Below are 18,540 nucleotides of genomic sequence, written 5' to 3'. Positions count from 1 at the left end.
AAGACTACCCTCATCATATCTGTTTTACTGTCACAGCCATACATAAATCCTGTCACTGGAGGGAGTGGGTTGATTCTCATTATAAGCTACCCTGGAAAGCCTGCTGCACAACTGATAGTTTGTTTTGATAAACATCATACAGCCATACTTGCTCTTTTATGCCACCCTGATGTGCCATGGGGCTGGGTCTTCCCTGGTCAAAGGGAAACCAGGGAAAGCAGTTTAAAAAAGACGGTACTTTTGATAGATCCAGGAGATATTAAAAGTGAAAGTTTATTTGGTTCTGCAGATGGAAGACAATAGCAAACTTGCATCGTGCTCATGTTTTTAGTTCAGTTTCCTCTGAGAAACTGGGGTTTGAATTGCACAGCAAAGCTTGGCCAAAATAACACGCTGTTGCTAGAGTTACACCCAGCACCATTATCGAGCAAAATCACTCACCCGGAATCCTCGCCCTACTGGGCTGGAGGAGCTTCTGCTGAGTTACAAAACAGCCTCTCGGGTTCTGGTTAGGATAGTTTTACAGCACTTCTGCTTAGAGATGAGCCCTAGCTTGCCCCAAAGCTCCCAACACCCAGATGCCCTTGCATGTCTCAGACCTGAGCCTGAAGCCCACAGTTCAGACCTCCCCAGCTGAAAGCTAAGGGAACCAGTGCCACCACGGAATGAAACACTGCAGCCAGCAGCCCCTGCAGCCTGCCAGGCAGCTCAGTGCAATCACACAAGGACTCAGGACGCACTTACAGCTGATCTGTGTGGCATGAAGGAGTTCAGACTATCACCAGAGACTGAGCAAGGCTCCTTGCAATGATATGTACAGGCCTTTTAGGAACCCGAGACAGGAATGTAATCTGCTAGTAGGAACAAATTTGCAAGGCAGAAGTTAAGAGCTAGCAAGAGGCCCTGGTAACAGTAACCCACGTATCAATACGGTGAAAGCAAGTAGCTGGCTAAGTGTGTAGAGCAACAGCTAGAATATTGTTTCTTACAACTGAGAAATAAAAAAGGCATAATTTGGCTTCCTTGCTGGACTGAAGAACTACGTGTCCCTTCTGGCTGTTGGAGATAAGGGACATGTTGTAAGAGTATTTAAAAAGGCAGACTTGCTAACTGGTAGGGTTACAGCTGATCAGGATCTCAGGTCTGCAGCATCTTAAGGGAGCCTGCAGAGAGAGGCATGGCTTCTGCTGAACTGAGGACTCAGAAGGATTTGTGAAGCAATGCCTCACGCTGACACAAGCAGGGAGTGATCAGCTGTTGAGCAGCCTCCTAGCAGCAGTTTCTCCCAGATCCCACTGAGCTGCTCTCCTATTTAAACTCTCACGCATTAAAGAAAGTACAACCTTGCCCATCTACCTTGAATAGTTACTGATCTCGATCCCAGCGATCATGTATAATTAAAGGCCTGCTAAATGCAACATTGCAGGAGAAAAAAAAACAAAAAACAAAAAACAAACAAAAAAAACTTAGGACTCAGCTATGCTTACCCAAATCCTAAGGAAATTAGTGGTAGTTACACCATACAACCACGGAAATGTGTACCCTCACCCGCACATCAGCATCCCCAGCCCTTTGTACCCAACATTGCCACTTACCATTCAGGCAAAGTGGAAGCAACACTTGCACTGTGATTTGTGGATTAGGCTCTGATCACTGGAGTGTGTGGCAAGAGAATGCAGGCTCTGATCCCCTACTGCAGAAAATGATGACACTTCTTAAAGTAAGCTTAGCTAACCAGTGTCCAGACTCCTCAATCCTTACCAACCCAACCAGCACCACATTTAATGAAAGGTACTGCTGGCTGTGAAAGTAACAGAATACAACCCAACCAATATTAAAAGCAGTGTAATAGCACTAGCTATTTACCAGTGTTATTGACCTTTGTGCTGTAGAGCTTGAATCAACATTAAGGTTGAATCAGGAGAAAATCATCTCCTACATTACATGCAAGGAAGCTTTTTTTTTTTTTTTTGTAAAATCCTCTTACCTTTTTTGCAGACTCAAAATACTCAGATATTTGGCACAGTTTCCAGGCCAGCAGATGAGCTTACTGGCTATTTGAACAACAGTGATTTTGTATGTTGGTCCAGGGTAAAAAAGGAGAGGTAGAACAGTAAAGAAAGAAACTAGCAGAAGCAGCAACAAAGAAAACGCAGACTGTGCTGTCTACCCATCTCAGTATTTTCCTACAATGCATCTTCTCTGCACCCTAATAGCTAAAGACAAGTGAATATCAAATCAGACTACCCCCAGCTGGTTCACTGTTCTCCAGGAACACAACCATACAGCCAAAAGAGGCAACATGTTTTCCAGTAGAGAAGCCTGTGCATTCATGGAAATCTGGTCCCAGCAGCTCTGCCCACTGCACTTATTGAATATGTCATTAACAGAGATCCAGCCCAAAACACCAGGCTGAAGAGAAATTTGCATTTGACTCTAACTTGGCCAGCTGGCTGGAATTATTAACCAGTTACATTTGTAATGATGAAAGCTAATGAGAGGATAATCAGATTTCACAGTTCACAGCAAGTCACTGCCTTGTGGAGTTAAGAAAGGTTTAACGACCCCATCTCATTGATTCCCCCTCACAAACTGGCTGCCACATAATGCTTTGAATGCATCAGTGAACTTTTATCTGTCCTCTAAGGGGAACACCTGAATATGTTTATTGAAAGTGTGTCCATGAAGAGGTTCAAGCCTAAGAGAAAAAACTAATCTTCCCCCATGCCTTCTCCACTGCTCCAATGTTTCTTGTCAGAGCAGAGAAACAGCGACTGGATGACTAAGTAATGATAATGACTGCTGTTGAGTGCACTGCTGGGCTCTGATTAGATTCTTCTTGGCTTCTAAATAGATTAAAAAATAACAGCAAGAAGGCTGTTTGGAAAGGCAGGACTAGCCTATTAGTGCCAGTACAGGGCTCAGTCAAGACACTCCTGGGTCATTATGCAGAAAGTCCAGACCCTTTGCCATGGAAGCTTGGAAAGGAGTAAACAAAGATGTTGCCTATCAAGCCATGAGCTGCTCCCACAACCCTTTGTGTCAAAAAGTCCCTTAGCCCAAAAAATACAAGGAGAGCTCTGAGGCACTGAAGTTCTCATGTCCTACACTAACTACCCTGTACTGAATAAGCAAGAACTACGAGTCTATGAGCAAACTGGGAAGACATTAAGGAAAACATTTGAAACACACTGTCCCTTCCAGCATCTCTGCCTCATCAGCTCTCCATCTGTTCCCAGAAGTTCAATGGAAAACATGAAAATGCCATTTTCCTGCTTTCTACAAACTCACTTTTACTGCTCTGGTTTCTGGTGCAGCATGGCACTGTTTAAACCCCTTTTGTAGTGCAACTCAGGTAGAGCTGGTGCGATCAGCTGCCTGTAGCCAAAATAATGTTTTGTGCAACATCTTCTTCTAAGAGACAGTCAGGTGAAGTAGTGGAAAGAGGTCTTTTTGCACTTCACAGCATCCTGAATAACCTTCAGCTTTCACTTGAAGCAATGAATTAAGGAACTGAGAAAGGCAACAGCTACTGACCTGCAAGCCCTGGGAAATCCATCCACAAGTGAGAACAGCAGCCCTTTAGCATTCGCTGCAACTGTTCTCTGCATGCACTTAATATTTTAACAGGTAGTTTCACTCTCTTTTGAGAGAAAGAAAAGAATCAACATCTAGTCTAGCCTTGGAGTTGCTTAGTAGCATTTTCCACACCTTGCTCCTCCACGTACAACAGCAAAAGATACGATTAGGATTTACCCACTGTGTTCTCCTAGGTTGCAGGTCATGGTAAAAAAAATAATAGTGCCCTAATTAGATCTTAAACAATAAATGCAAACTAGCATGGTGTATGTGTACTCTCCTGCATTCCCATAAGCTTCTGGAAAAAGGAAGAGTCAGACCGAAGAAGAGATATGAGCAACCCTTGAGAATCATAGGGTCAGTATGTATGCAACTCTGGCACAGAGATAAGCATCAGGTACAGTGTTACGTGGGGAAGGAGTCAAGATGATTGTACCAAGCTGAAAGAGAGACTGCTCCCCCGATGCTTTCAGTCTCTTTAGAAAGTAAAAAATAAGTAGCACAAAGAAGTTGTATTTGCCGCTTCTTGGATGTGGCCCTCCCAGCCCTCACTGCAATTCCAAAATATAACCACCACCACATGCTCTTGACCTAGACTAAGTCACCAAGTATCTGCTGTTTATTCTGATCCTGGTGACAACAAAGGATATCACAAGTGCAGATAACAAGTGAGGAACATATCTGAGAACATATCCAAAGATACAATAAGTAAATTAGATAAAACATCGTAGTTCCAACAAAGATCAAATACATCCAAGAGTCACCACAAAATAGCACTTGGAGCTTGATCCTTTTTCAAGCAGTGGAGCTTTTGATTGGTCACCTACAATAACCCCAAATGATACAGTGGTGCTCTGACCAACACATAGCTTTCTGCTGCACAGCCCAAGTAGGCTGTTACTAGGAAGAAAACTCTTTCACTGCTGAAGTGAGAAAGTGATAGATACAATTTTGGTGCCCTAGGTCAGGATTAGGTGCTCCATCCCCTTCCCTTCAGGGTAACTCACCACTGTCGACGAACTCTTCAGACCCAGCTGAGAAGGATGGGATCCTCCACCAGTAACTTCCACTCCAGCTTCTCTTCACATGCAACTGTTCTGTTACAGCACATACCTACAAAAGGTAAACGGGGAGAAAAGATGAGTGCCACTGGTCCGGCTGCTCAACAAAACTACAGAGAGGTCTGTACCAAAGCAATCAGCTGTTCACAGAAATAGCATTACTTTTAGGAAAAAAAAAAACAACCTCTACTCACTGTGCAGGAAGCATAGTTAGCATAAACAGCAGGCTGCCCAAATCCACATCATAGCATCATCCCCTATGTGAGAACTGATGTTTTGGGTTGTCTCCAAGGAAGGCTGAAACCACATCCGTTTTCCTGCCTTTCTGCTGGAGATCCCCCCAAGCAGCAAGGACAGCTGAATAGCAGAAATACTCACGCCTCCCCACAACCTACAGTCTATTTACTGATGTAAATCACTGCTGATATCAGCTTAATTTAATATACTTGTTCGCAAAAATGCAGAGAAAGAGGAGTGAATGCACATCTTATTCAACTATCCCTGATTCATGAATAGGCTTGTCTGATACAGAGCCTAGGCTGGGAGTTGGGGTAGCAACAATGGTGAGATGGGAACTCCCTACCGCAAGGAGCAAACACCCTCAGAAAGAAGGGGAGAGGCACTAAGAAACACACATCAGTTTCCCTTCAGACATTCTTTGGTTAGGGTATACAGCTAGACAGACAACCATGGAGGCTGAATTTGCAGAGGACAAATTCCCTTTTAGCAGGTTGATGGTTACTAAATGTGACAATTTAACTCCAGTCCAGTATTAAATCTAAATGGTTAGATTTGACATTGATTTGATAGATGGCTGTGCAGCTTTATTGTTTCACTCAATAACATTAACAGCAGCCTGGCTTTAGTAAGCTGTTTTTGCAAGTCGATTTATAAGGTAAATATTGACACCACTCAACTTTACTCATGTCATTTATGGCATTGAACTAGTCAGATAATCTCCATAGGTTTCTTCTGCACTGAATGAAGAGGGGGGTTCTCCAGTGGGCAATTCAGCCTCTCCCCCACGCTGCCTTCTTGGCACTTGTCTGTATACAATTTTATAAAGAACCTGAGGAGACCAACTGACCAAGTTACATGCCCACATTGGAAGACTAAACAAATCCCCATGTGTGCTTTAACCAAGCTCTGAGGGCAGTGGAATCACGTTTCCTTGGACAAGCAATGCAGGTCCAGATCCTCCAAGGGCCTGGTATGACACCAGCCTGTCAGCCAGCAAGCCTCGCAGGTTGGAAGTACTCGTGACCATACAGGGTGCACATGAACATGGCACAGAGAAAACAGAAGGTGATGGTCAGAGGTAAAAAGTCAGATTGCAGCCATCTTATTTGGGAGCCATCTCAGAACATGCTCACATGGCGCCAGTAATAACTTCAAAGAAGCTCATGATTTCATTAAGGAACTACTGACATCCTGAAGAATGAGCCTAGGAGAATCAGGACAGTTCTTCAATAAAACTGGAATAGTTCTAGGAAGACACAAGATGAAACAAATCAGAGTTTTCTGTCCAGGACAGCCTACTAATTTCTCCATCTCCAACAGGTAAAAAGGGATAGATGAAAGTACCCAAAAATCTCCCTACATTAAGCAGCACACTTGATTATTTGATAGCACTGGGAAGACAGCTTCCTATAAAGCTGTCTGGAGAACGCATCAAGAGTTAACACTCCAGTTACAAGGTCAAGTCTGGTTTTGCTGTGAGACAAGGAGCTGCCATGCTGGCACAAACTGCTGTTTGTTTGCTCTTCCAACCTGACCTGTCCTTGTGAGTTGGCAAAAGGCTGAAGCTGGCCTGAGTCCCAGCTACCAAAAGCTGCCCAAAGCAGAGAATGTGTTGCTCATCACAAGGACTAGCAGCTAGGTGGAGAGGGGGAGGAGAGAATAAGCAGTACAAAAAGCAACTGATAGGATCTCCTCTGATGCTGGGAGCTGCTCTAGAGAAGGCTCCCGCCTGGCACACAGCCACGGAGCACAGGAAGATGTGGGAACACCGACTGTGGTCAGTTCAGTGTCACAGTCTTGAAGAGACAGCTCAACATTCAAAGTTCCTCCTTGGAAACGCGCCTCACATTGGCTACTGGAGAATTATTGGAAATTACTTTTGGTAAAAATCAATTTAGGATTGACAAGAAGATTGAGCTTGGACAAACACTGTGCCCCCTATAGTCAGTGGCGAAACTTCCTTTCCTGCCAGTGGTAGCAAAACTAGAGAACCCAGCAGTGCAGAGATGAATTTTAACATTTTAATTCTGTTAAAACTCCAGCCGTGTTCTTGTGTTATGTGCTGTTAGAATTTGATCTCTGCTGTAACAGAGGAGTCTACTGAAGGAGTCTGCTGGAAGACTTTGCACTGAATAGTGCAAAAACTACTTGACAGATCCTGTGTGAGCAGCTGGCAGGCCCCCCAACAGCGACTGAGCCACTGGGCCAGCCACAAAATCAGCACACAGGAGCACATAACCATGCCAGGGCTCCCACCCAGGCACTTCGAGTGTATGTGGCCACGTAAGAGGGGAGTGCTGAAATCAAGCAAACTGAGGGGAAGAAAAAAAAAATATTTAAAACAAAAATCCAACAGTGATGGTGAAGTCTAAACACTCCTCGAGTTTACAACATTCCAATCCTTAATTCATTAAATCACTGCTGCTTATGACACACTGCAGTACAACCTCAGCTGGTCCCAGTACCCAGACAGGATTAGGGGGCATTTCACAAGACACAGGAAGGGGATAGCAGGAACAAGATGGGAATGAGCAGCAAGTACAAAAGCAGCAAGGTCCACGATTTTACAAGTGTTTCTTGAAGCTGCTCTATTCGTGCTGAGGGCTGTTACAATGCCTGATGATACCATGGTAGCGCAAAATCAAACTGTCCAGCTCTTTTTCCCTTTCTCAGATCAACAACCAGTAACCTGGCACTTCTTAAAAGGGCTGGCCACAGGCCACACTTGTTCAAACCACATCTCCATGGAGAAAGGAACATTGCCAAAAGCAGAAAGGAGAGGTGAGAAACAGGAGAAAACTATCCCAAACAGAAGCCAAGCATGACCCAGCAAGACAAGCCTATGTGAGCCCAGGTAACACCTGATCCACTGTAGACATGGACACATCCTCAGCACACTGCTATCCATTGATTTTTCCATTCTTCACAGCTTGAGCCCCTGCAACCACAAAGCAGACAGCACAGCTTCCTGTCCCCTCCTAGGCAGCAATGGAAAAACCCTGTCCAAGTGATCTTGCACCTGAGCACGACAGGAGGGCAGCAGACACACACAGAGCCTCAAGCCCAAGAACTAAAGGTGCCAAGCAAAAGAAACCCGGGAGTTCCACATTGTTTCCAAGGTAAAAAGAGAAAGGGGTTGACCCTGCTTGACTTCATCACGTTGTTTGTCCAGGGCCCTGTGCTTTGCGCACTGAGCTGCAAAATCAAAGCAAGTACAATGGCAATGAAAACAATCAAACACATCAGCGTGGGGCCAGCTTTGCAATGGAAAAGCAAAGGTTTGGAAAGAAAAAACAATACTCAGATTTAAAGGCCATTTCTACAGCCATTTCGGAAAAGAGCTGCTTGAAGTTGTTAAGATTAGCAGGATAACAATATTTTTATTTCGCCATTGTCCAGCATAAGAACAAGCAGTCCATTTTCCAAGGAATCTAAACGGACAAGACGGATGAAGGGGAAACACATTCATAGATGAGGAGTGATCTGACCCCGATCACATAACACCAGGATCAGTGCCAGGAAGAAACTGGCTCCCAGCACAATGCTTTTCACTAGTCCATACTGCTTCCAAGGCTGGAAGCAGACACCCATCTTTTGGACCTAGCTAGAGAGACTGAAGGTGTTTCCATCACAAGGTGCCTGTCACCATCCCATCAGCTGCAGGTTAGCAGACTTCGCTCATGTGCACTGTGCAGCTGGTAAAGCTGTGAGCAAATATAGCAACAAGCAGGAGCAGGGAAGGGAAGACAAGTGTAACATCTTCAGCCAGAGCAATTACTTTTGTCCGTGGTCTCATATGGTCATGTTCAACTCCGGAAATCATAAGACTGGTGGTTCAGATAAGAACAGCTATCAATGCATCTTTTAAAAGTATCCTATCTGCACCACTCTATCATGTGAGTTCTAGTTTAAGTAAGTCACATCCAACAAAAATGCTGTCCTTAGCTAATGCAGCAAAGATGAGATTCTGGAAGCGTTTTAGCTAATTATAATTAGGACTGAATCAGCTTGTTATTGACAAGCCATCTCCAATGTTATTGGCTGTTAACTTTTAGATAGTTTGTTAGATTTTAACAAGCTTTTTGTATGTCATCTATACGGACTGCTCATGGACATCGGGCCAGTCCCTATCAGATGACCAGTGTTCAGGGTCTATGGACTGAATGACTCACAGAAAACTGCTTTGGGCCAAAAGGAAGAGTAAAAAGAACAGTGATATTATTATGAATCTGCATTCAAGGCCAAACCCTGTAAAGGCATACAATTCCCAGTGAGGTCAACAGAAAAGGCACAAGTACATGCCAGGGCAGATCTTGATCTCTAAAAGCTGTCTTAGATTTTCTCCAATATGAAACCGAACTCCTCTAACTGATGGACCTTTCACCTCAGAGAGCTAATGTAAACCAATGTAAACCAGTAGCTTCACTCACCTACTGCTCAGCAAACGTGCCCTATATAGTATGTGATCTCCGAACACAAATTCCTTACACGGACTACTTGGGATTCAACTGTGTTGAAGAAACACTGTTGGCACATAGCACGTTAGCTCAAGCTTTCTCAGAAGCAGCAACACTTAGCTGCCACTGAAATTCCTCTCAGGTTTGCTCAGCCCATGTCTGAAGGCCTGCTTTTACTCACCCAAGTGAGTCAGCAAGATCCATTTCACCTCTTCCCCAGTGGTGCAGGCAGCACACGCTTTCTGGTCAGCAGTGCCAGCTCAGTACATAAGACCCTTCTCTGCTCAGGCATGGCAGTCTATTAAGGTAGGCCTTGTAGAGAAAAATTGCTCAGAAGCAGCTAATATACACCAGTAATGTGTCCAATAACACAGCCTTCCCAGCAAGTGCATATGCAGGAAGCTGGATGTGGAGAATGCCCAGTGGCAGCTCACAGTCTAACACGGAGTTTAAGACCCCATTTGCACACAAAGGGAGATGAGAAGGGGATAGCTACAGGGCAGATACAGCATTATTTTTCAAGGAACTTTTCTTTGATCAGGAAAGCACATTAGAACAAGATAAACTTATGTGCTACAAGCCTGGTTTCTTGAGCCTTCTGCATCCCCAGCTCAATACAGCAGACAGGAACAATCAGAAAAATGCACGCTGCGAAATAAAGGAACAAAGTCATGGTACATCTTCATGGTCACAGAGGACCAAGGCTGTGTATCAGCTCTTCTCAAATTTAGTCCTCGAGATATAATTTCAGCAACGTGCAGTTGCCTACCCCTGTAATTCAGTGGTTACCTCTTGAAAGAGAAAGAGTGTCAGCACCATGTAGAGATTGAACTGAAAGAACAGTATCACTGCGACGCCAGAGCTCAGGGCGCATTCTCACTTTGTCTCCGTTTTCCATTAGCTAATATTGTCAGCTCCACAGAGGCGACGTATGACTTACTGCAGAGTAATACCATCCAGATACAGAGGTTACTCTTGCCTGACCCCAACCTACATGAGATTAGAATCACCCCCTCCCACTCCCACCTCTTTCAGCACCTCTATATTTAACTGCAGATTAACTCATTTCCTCTTTCCACATGTGAGATTAAAGTGTCCCAAGTTCAGTCGGCTCCAGCAGAGCCTCAGTACATCCTCATGTAAGTCACCACTCATTACATGTACTAAAGCATGTCAAGGAGGAGAATGAGTCACACTGTTCGCTCTCAAACTAAACACTTGCTCCTCAAGAAGTAGAGCTGGCAGGCAGCCCAGGCCCCAAGATAGTAGGAGATACCTACAGTTTTAATCTTCCCTGTCTGGTACAGGAATCTTAAAGACATAAGAAGTGCCACTATTTACCAATGCGTTTGAATGAAATGTGGGTCAGTGACCAAGGCAAAGGGTCAAATACACAGTGACTTGGCCTCTGGGCATAGCATCGATTACAGGTCTAAGACTCAATAGCCAGCATATACCAGAGAGGGTGGGGAAGAAAAAAAAAAAAAGCACAACAAAATCTCACTGAGGTCAAGCCCACCATTCTTGGTTCAAAACAGCTGAGACAGTAAAATTGCCTGGGAGAGGGGGATTGGGGCAGGAGGCACCAGCAGAAAAGAGGAGGCAGCAAATGTCTTCCTCACCATGTGCCACACCGCTCACAAAGGGCTGGGTGCCAAGGATGAAAATGCTGCAGTAAGACTGTGATTCTCCACCCACAGCTCTGTGGGGCACACGGGAAGATTAACCATAAGGAAGAGAGGCATTTCCACCTGGGGAGGGGCAGCAGCCACAGCTCTGGGGTGCAGGAGCCCTGTGCAGGCTGCAGCCCTGCTGCACTCACACTGCAGCCCCAACCAGCACCTAGCGTCCCCAGGGAAAGCAGGAGCCTTTTGCTCCCACAGCCTCCCTCCCTTTGCGTCTCAACAGCACCATGCAAGAAAGACTGTATTTCTATATCTACCTGACCTTCCTGCAAATCACTTTAAGCCCTAGGGTACAAAATCTTTGTTCACTGGTTGAAAGAAACATTAAGTGGCCATAAATAAAGCTGGGACTTTAAATCCAGCCGCATGAGTTAACTCCATGGTGAATATAATTTTTCATAGCTAACAACTGTGGTAATGAATTTTATCTCAATGAACACAGAAAAGATGAAGCATACAGAATCCAGAACAGGAATAAGTTTCTTGGCCTTAGATTTCATATCAATAATCCTTTAAAGTACAAGTACTTCTTTTCCTCATCCTCATAATGGTAAAACCTCTCTTGTTCTAACACTTCAAGAGAAGAGGCCCCCTTAATTTTAAGTGGCTGTAATAATGGGCCTCAGAATTTCTGCCAAGAAAAACAGAAAATCAATGCGGACAGGGAGCGGGGAGACACGCAGGAGAGCCACTGGCATTTGCTTGAGCAGAACAGCTGGAGTAAGTTGTCAGTTCCCCTTACTGTATCTTCAACTGCAGAAAGTTGAAGAAAATGCCTACAACAAGCTTATGACACATCTCAAAAGCAATAGCAGCCTCTCCACGATTCGAGGAACAATGGAATGACAAACAGATGGAAATGAGAAATACAGCCGTGGAATGGCATAGGGAGGGCTCTGCTATGGATTGCAGGAGCAATGGGGCATGGCAGGCAGACGTCTTGTTGCCAGAGCAGAATCTGTCGGATCTAATTCAGTGACTGCATTGCCTGCAAATGAAATCACAACAGGCTAGAGAGAAACAACTGTTACAATTTGGTGTTGCTGTGCATACACCAAGAGAAAGACTATCATACTCTGTCCTCTATATTTTGGTGTAAAGTGGCTGAATTCTTCCATGAATAAAAGAACCTGCTCTGTGGAGATCAATAACCACTAGGGTCATAGTGATTCTCTTTCAGTTCAATTATTCCCAGAGGATTACAAATAGACTGCAGCGATTTGGAAACATCCTCCTTTTATTTGAGGGTAGACTGAAAGTGTCCTGAAATCATTTTTTCTGCCAGTATGAGGTCACTGTATAAAATATACATCAAACCAAGGATGCATCTCAAAATCAATAGCAGGCTTCCAGTCATTTGAGAAACAGAAAAGATGAACAGATGGAAACGAGAAGAGGAAAAGTGCATTGCACAGGGTCACTATCAGCTCACAGAGAAGCTAGTACAAATATACCAACCAAGAGCTGCGTAACTGACAGAAACGCCCCTCTGCTTCTTCTCTATGCAAGTTCCAAGTTGGAATAAAACCACAACTGTGTCTTATGGCAGCAAGCCTCATTCCTTGCTTCCATTCAACTGTGCACATGCTTACACACCTTCGCACACATCTGTTCATGTATTTGCCTAATTTTTGCAGAGACTTAGTAAATAGGGATATTCTTCTCTTTGTTGCTCTCCTAATTGAGGAAAATTAGACTCAGATCCTGAGTCTAAAACATGACCTGCTCCTGACAAAAAGAACAAATGCTAAGGGTCTATACCAGGAATACAGAAAAAAAAAAGCTTCCCGTTCTAAAGAATAAATTCACATTTCCATATTTCTTTAAGCTTCACGCTGTTTTGATGCTGTTATACAGAACACAAAAGAAATTTCATTGTAATTGCTATGTGAAAGATACTCAGGAGATTCCCTGCCAACTCTGCATCTTATACTTGAACACAGCAAGTGACAAAGTAGCTGGCAAAGTGACATCAGGTACAATTGCAGTTACATTAATTGCAAGGCACCCTTACAATGGGTGAAAACAACTCAATAAGAAACTTTCTGCTAAGAAGCCTTTCAAGGAATTTAAAAAGCAAATGAAGAAAAGCTCTCAGAGCACTCTGGGTTACATGTACCACATACTGCAGGGTACTGCTACAGGATACTGAAAGGGGAAATGCAGGAAGGGTTTTCAAGGATGCTATGATAGCTGCTAGACTGGGGAGCTCCCTGCTGCACCACAGACATGCTTTTAAGAGAATTTCTGCTCATTTCAAGCACAGAAAGCGAGGAATGGAAAAACTAGCCTTGCTACAGCAAAGGCTGAGCAGCCCCAAAGCAGGTACCTGTAAGCTGTTGAACTCCTGGGGACCACATCACTCCCTGGGTTCAGATTCGCAGTGCTCCAGGACCAGGCAGACTCTCGGAGCAGCCACCCAGGAAACCTGACTCACTAACCAGTGTATAATTAAATAATAGCAGGGAACCTCAAAAGATTAGACAGCTGAGTCAAATTAATGCTCGAGAGACCAAAAGCAGCAAACATACATTGAGGTTATAATGAAAGATTAGAGGAATATTTAGCTGGAAAAGATGGAAGCAAAGAAGAAAAGCTGATTGATTTTGGGCTACAAGTAAAGCAATGAATAATTGTGAAGCACGATTGGAATGTGCTCATTTATCCTGTTTCATGCTATAGAAAGGCAGTAAATGTAATTGATATTCTTTTATTAAAATTATAATAAAGCAGCATAAAATCAGTCTGAGGAATTTATTACCACAGGGCAAGGACAGAATACTAGAGTTGTACCGGCTTTCAGAAAGGATTAGATAATTTTATTAGCATAAATAATACCTACAGCTGGGAGAGCTACATGAAGAGTTACACAAATAATCAGCTCAAAGGCATCACTCTCTATTCCATTTGCCATCCTGTATTTGCACCTTCAGGCAGAGTGTGCATTTTCCAAGTCATCATCAGAATTAGAAAGGATGTAAAATTCCTGTTTGGCCTTTAAATCGTCTTGTGAGATGGGTGCTCAGACTCTGAGGGAACACTGATACAAGTTCTTCTGAAGAATTTTGGATTGCACCAATGCCAAGAAGAAAGCCTACAGCAAAAGTCTGGTACAGCAACTGCTATTTCTACTCCTCCAGCAAGCTGGAAAGCTAACAAGCACTGCAGCAAGTCGCTTACTTTAGATCAACAGCCTTTCTCCCCCTAGAATCTGTCCCAGCGATGACTCAGTCCGCTGCTACGAATGAAGATGAAGACCAAAACACTCCATCTTTGGTCTTCATACTCAGACCACCACAAAGCATGCAGACTTCGACAGAGATTCATTTCTTGTGAACTGGCTTGAAAAACCACCCCGTCTCCAACGATGCCCTGGTGCTAAAATACCAGTCCAGATTTTTAGCTTCTGCTGTTTAGCAGCTGCACTAGTTCCCAAGCATCATTGCAAAAATACTGAAGTCTTCTCACATAGCTCTAGCATCCAGTTTTTAACTAAAGAATATTCTGGGGAATTCTCTAAGCTTGAACCTGTCCAGAATTGCCTGTAAGAAATTATGATCTGCTCTAAACATTATAAAATCTCTCAGTTAAGAATGGGCACAGCACTAAGTGCCATCTCCCAGTTTGATACACCTCTGAGCACCACACATCTAGCAGGGTGTTGTCAGATTTTATGATGTGTGATTTCATAAAGCCTGACCTGATGGAAACAAAAGATTGCACAAGAATCTCAGCTTTCAACTAAAATACATAGAAAAAACAACTCCCCAAAACACACACAGTAAGTTACTGACATGATGAAGAGAAAGACTTGAACAACCAGAATAGATCAGGAACCAGGAGGCAAGTGAAATTTATTCTAATATATTTTTTCATGACAAACAAAAACCCCTCATGATTCTTTAAGTGAAATCCCTTAATTTGGGGCAGGGGGTAATCCCCATGATGATTCAAGAATATTTAAAGTGGCAGAACGACAAAGTTAAAGCACATGACGTCTCAGCATGCTCTGACCATTCTCTTTTGGGAAACACAGATCCTATTTTAATGCAAAGACCTCCAGAACCAGAGGACAAGAGAGGAGAGTGCCAAAATAAGAAGCTGAAAAGATGCCAAGTAGAATAATTGTTGAAATACTTTGTGACATTTCTCAGGAGCCACTGCTTCCCTTTGATCGTTGCACAAGTGCTCTAGAGGCAGGATGATGCTAGTGCTCCTGGCTATGCTGGATTTAGGAACCCCCAGTTGGACCCCATCATTCTCCCATGTGCAGGCACCAAGCAAAAAGTGTCTCAGATTGCTGCTGCATCCTGCCAGGTGCCAAACATCACTAAAAAAAAAGAGCAAGCCTGGACAAAGTCAGAGGTTTTCTTCAGTCTCTTCACACTGAGGTCTAACATATCCAGTAACTCCAAAAGCTCAAGAAAGGGGAGAGTTAAAATTAACAGGGGACGTTGTTTCCCCATCTGTCTTAATGAATGTATGGCAGGAAGCTCTGTCCTTTTCTTCTGATGCCAGGAGAACACGCCTTGCTTAGCTTTGACTTGAGAAACACAAGAGCCTATCTAGCTCCGTGAAAAGGCAGCGTAAGAGTCTAAGCAGTAGCTCCCCTTGGGTCCAATGCCTTCCACAGTTTACATCACAGTGGGCACAACACAGAATTTGTACCCTTGTCCCAGGGGTTTTCTTCCTTGTGAAGTCAAAGCACAGTAAGAAGCTGAAAGTAGGATGTGAACTGAATACAAAAGGCCCAGTCATGCCAACTCCTGTGTTTGAACCGCAATTCCTGTGATAGCTGTTTTTTTTTTTTCCCCCTGTAAGATCTGAGCTGCTGAAACTTATGCAGTAACCAGGAATCTTATATTTCAGCTAAAAAAAAAAGTGTTCTGGGAATGTCTATTCTACATAATGCAGAGATGTGCACGAGCCCTGAACTAGCTGCTACATAGCTGCCTTAGCACTGTGCTCCAGGGCACAAGACAGGCTGCTCAGGGTCTCCAGGTGAGATCAATTAAGTGCTCACATCGGTATTCCTAATGTAAATATACGCAAGGCTTAGGCACTGTTTACTTCACACATTCCTAAAGACTTAGCTCCCTGTAGAGGCCCTATTTATCACCTTTGAAGGCCCAAGCTGTAAGCACCATCTTCCAGAGCTGACAACTACCTGCTCTTTCTGCAGCAGTGAGCATTGTACTTCCATGGCAGAGGAGCACAGTAATGGCACCATCACCTCGCAGAGTAGGCATCTTCATTCTTAAAGGAAGATTTTTTTTTCTTGGCCTTGCCTCCTTAATTTCTACTTTTAAAAAAACACATGAATATGTAACAACCACAGCCTTCTTTGCGGCTACAGAAAATAAGTTTGAAAGATGTATTAAAGGCTCAGAAGAAAAAAAGTCAAAGCGGCAGAGAAAATCCTGGTATACTTTTAAAAAATCCAATGGATTCTTATCTGTATCATAATGAATTAACCATGACAATCTTGTTTGTCCACCAAAGGTGCTTCTATGCATTGAGATTCTGTCCAAATGCAGATACATTTCATAGCTAAATATCCCATGGGGTGGGAGACATCGTGCTAATCCAGTTAAGAATAGAGCATACCTTCTCAGGTTGTGCAGAATACATCACAGAACCTATCTACAAGAAAGCACGTGTTGTGGTTATAACTTTCTCATTCTGCACCATGATGGTCGTCCCCAACATTTTAGGGGTGTCACTTGGAATGGTGAAAGAACAGGATGATGTACATACCTTTGTACCTTCTCCAAGAAGTCTTGTAGAAGTCTCCAAGAAGACTTGTATTCTATAAGTGGCCAAGAGGTCACTTGTCAGAATAGTTGCTACCCATGAACATGATTAACTGGATGTTTCTTGTACCTCCTGTGAGATATTAAAGCCCTCATGTTGGTGAATCAGCCAAGCTTTGATTACTCGGCTGTTGTTTACATCTCTGCATAAGATACAAGCCATTAAGTCAAGTTGTTTTTCAAATTTTCTAAGCATGCTAAACTTTCAGAACTACTCCTATAAACTAGGTTCTCTGGGCTTTCAGAGCTTCCCTAATATGGTTATTAAATATCTGAGAGATGAGGACACCTCACAAATACTCAAATGAACTATAAACTTTTCAGATTTATCATTAGAAAAAGTCAGAGACAAAAGATATGCCAGATTACACGTTGGAGCCAAGAGACAACAGGACTACGTGCTTGACAAATGCAACAGATGTCTAGGATAGCTCAGACAAAACAGTCAAATATGGTTGCAGAATTTAAAAAGGGACGAAGGATACCATTGCAGGGCTATGAGAAAGTTATCCAGTAATCTTGTGATTTGCAAAAATGTTACTGAAATGCAATTGTTCCATTTTTCTATTTTTAAAACATGAAACCACGTTGAAATCCAAGAAGTACATGCAAGCCTAACTTTTCTGACATCAAACACCCAGATCAAACCCAGCTTGTTTCTTATTCAGCACTGTGTAAAGTTCTACTACTCTTACTGATGACTGCAAATGTTTATACATTCAATCCAAGTCAACATTTTCACTCTGAGACAGTGCTGCCATTTATGAGACCACATCTTGGTTGGATGAATTCTGTACTAACCCTATGCCAGAGCTCGTGCAGACTGTCTTCCACTTCTTCACATTTTACTATTTTAGCTTCATGGAAGCTAGACCACATCAGTGCTGTGCAGAAACTAGTATACCAACAGAGAAAGGATAAATTCTCTTCACATCCCCTTCACTCATCCATCAATTCTACCTATGCTCCTTTTAACAGAGGCAGGGAAATCAGCAAACACTCCCCTATAAGCTTGCTTGACCTAACCAAGGGGCTGATAAGCAGAGCCTGGCCATTCATTCAAAAGCAGAGAATGCTTTGGCCCAAGCAGACAGTTTTATCCAAATAGCAGGGGCTGACAGACCTTTTGAATATAACTTCACAGTAAAAGCAGCCCATTTCAGGAGATCTGTAACTCAACTGCTTCACATCTAGCCCATAATGTGATGACAAATACCTTTTTCCTTCCCATCCATTCAGATAATAGAAAGCTTGGCTTTATTATAACACAACTGGGCTAGTTATAAGGACACTTGGCCAAAATATTTTCAACAAGTTGTTCAAACATTATTGGTTTTGTCCTAAAAAGAGCAAGGTACTCACTTGTCTTTTTGTAAGTGAACATCTGTTTAGTTAGCAAACCACAGGACATGCGATGTCCATTAGCTAAACTGCCAGGATCTTAGGAACTTCCCCTGCATTCTACTTCTGATCTCGACAAGTGTTAGACAGCATTGTTCCACCACATTTCCCTGTGATCAGGGCAAACAAGGCTGCTGCAGCATGACAGGACTGGAAAGAGTTAGGAAGATATTCCCATTCCAAAGATCAATAGCAGCAGCCAGCATTACAGACTCAGTTCTTTATTATTCAGCTGCTAAAATCCACAGGGTCTGAGAGCAGTGAAGGTGACTGTTCGACTGTTATATTTATTTGCAATGTGTGC

General features: G+C 43.3%; 1 protein-coding gene across 5 annotated transcripts in view; it reads right to left on the bottom strand.

Moving 5' to 3' along the window:
- SORBS1 (sorbin and SH3 domain containing 1) overlaps positions 1–18,540 on the bottom strand; it is a 109,882-nt gene that overhangs the window by 78,230 nt on the left and 13,112 nt on the right. For all 5 annotated transcript variants that reach the window (XM_084526745.1, XM_084526719.1, XM_084526707.1 and 2 more), the window contains exon 2: positions 4,587–4,692. The gene's annotated coding sequence lies outside the window, so the exon portion shown is untranslated. The remainder of the gene's footprint in view (positions 1–4,586; positions 4,693–18,540) is intronic.

Source organism: Aythya ferina (genome assembly GCF_964211825.1).
Source record: "Aythya ferina genome assembly, chromosome: 7".
Classification (NCBI taxonomy): domain Eukaryota; kingdom Metazoa; phylum Chordata; class Aves; order Anseriformes; family Anatidae; genus Aythya; species Aythya ferina.
The sequence above is the reverse complement of the archived record's forward strand: the minus strand, read 5'-3'. Positions and strand labels throughout refer to the sequence as shown.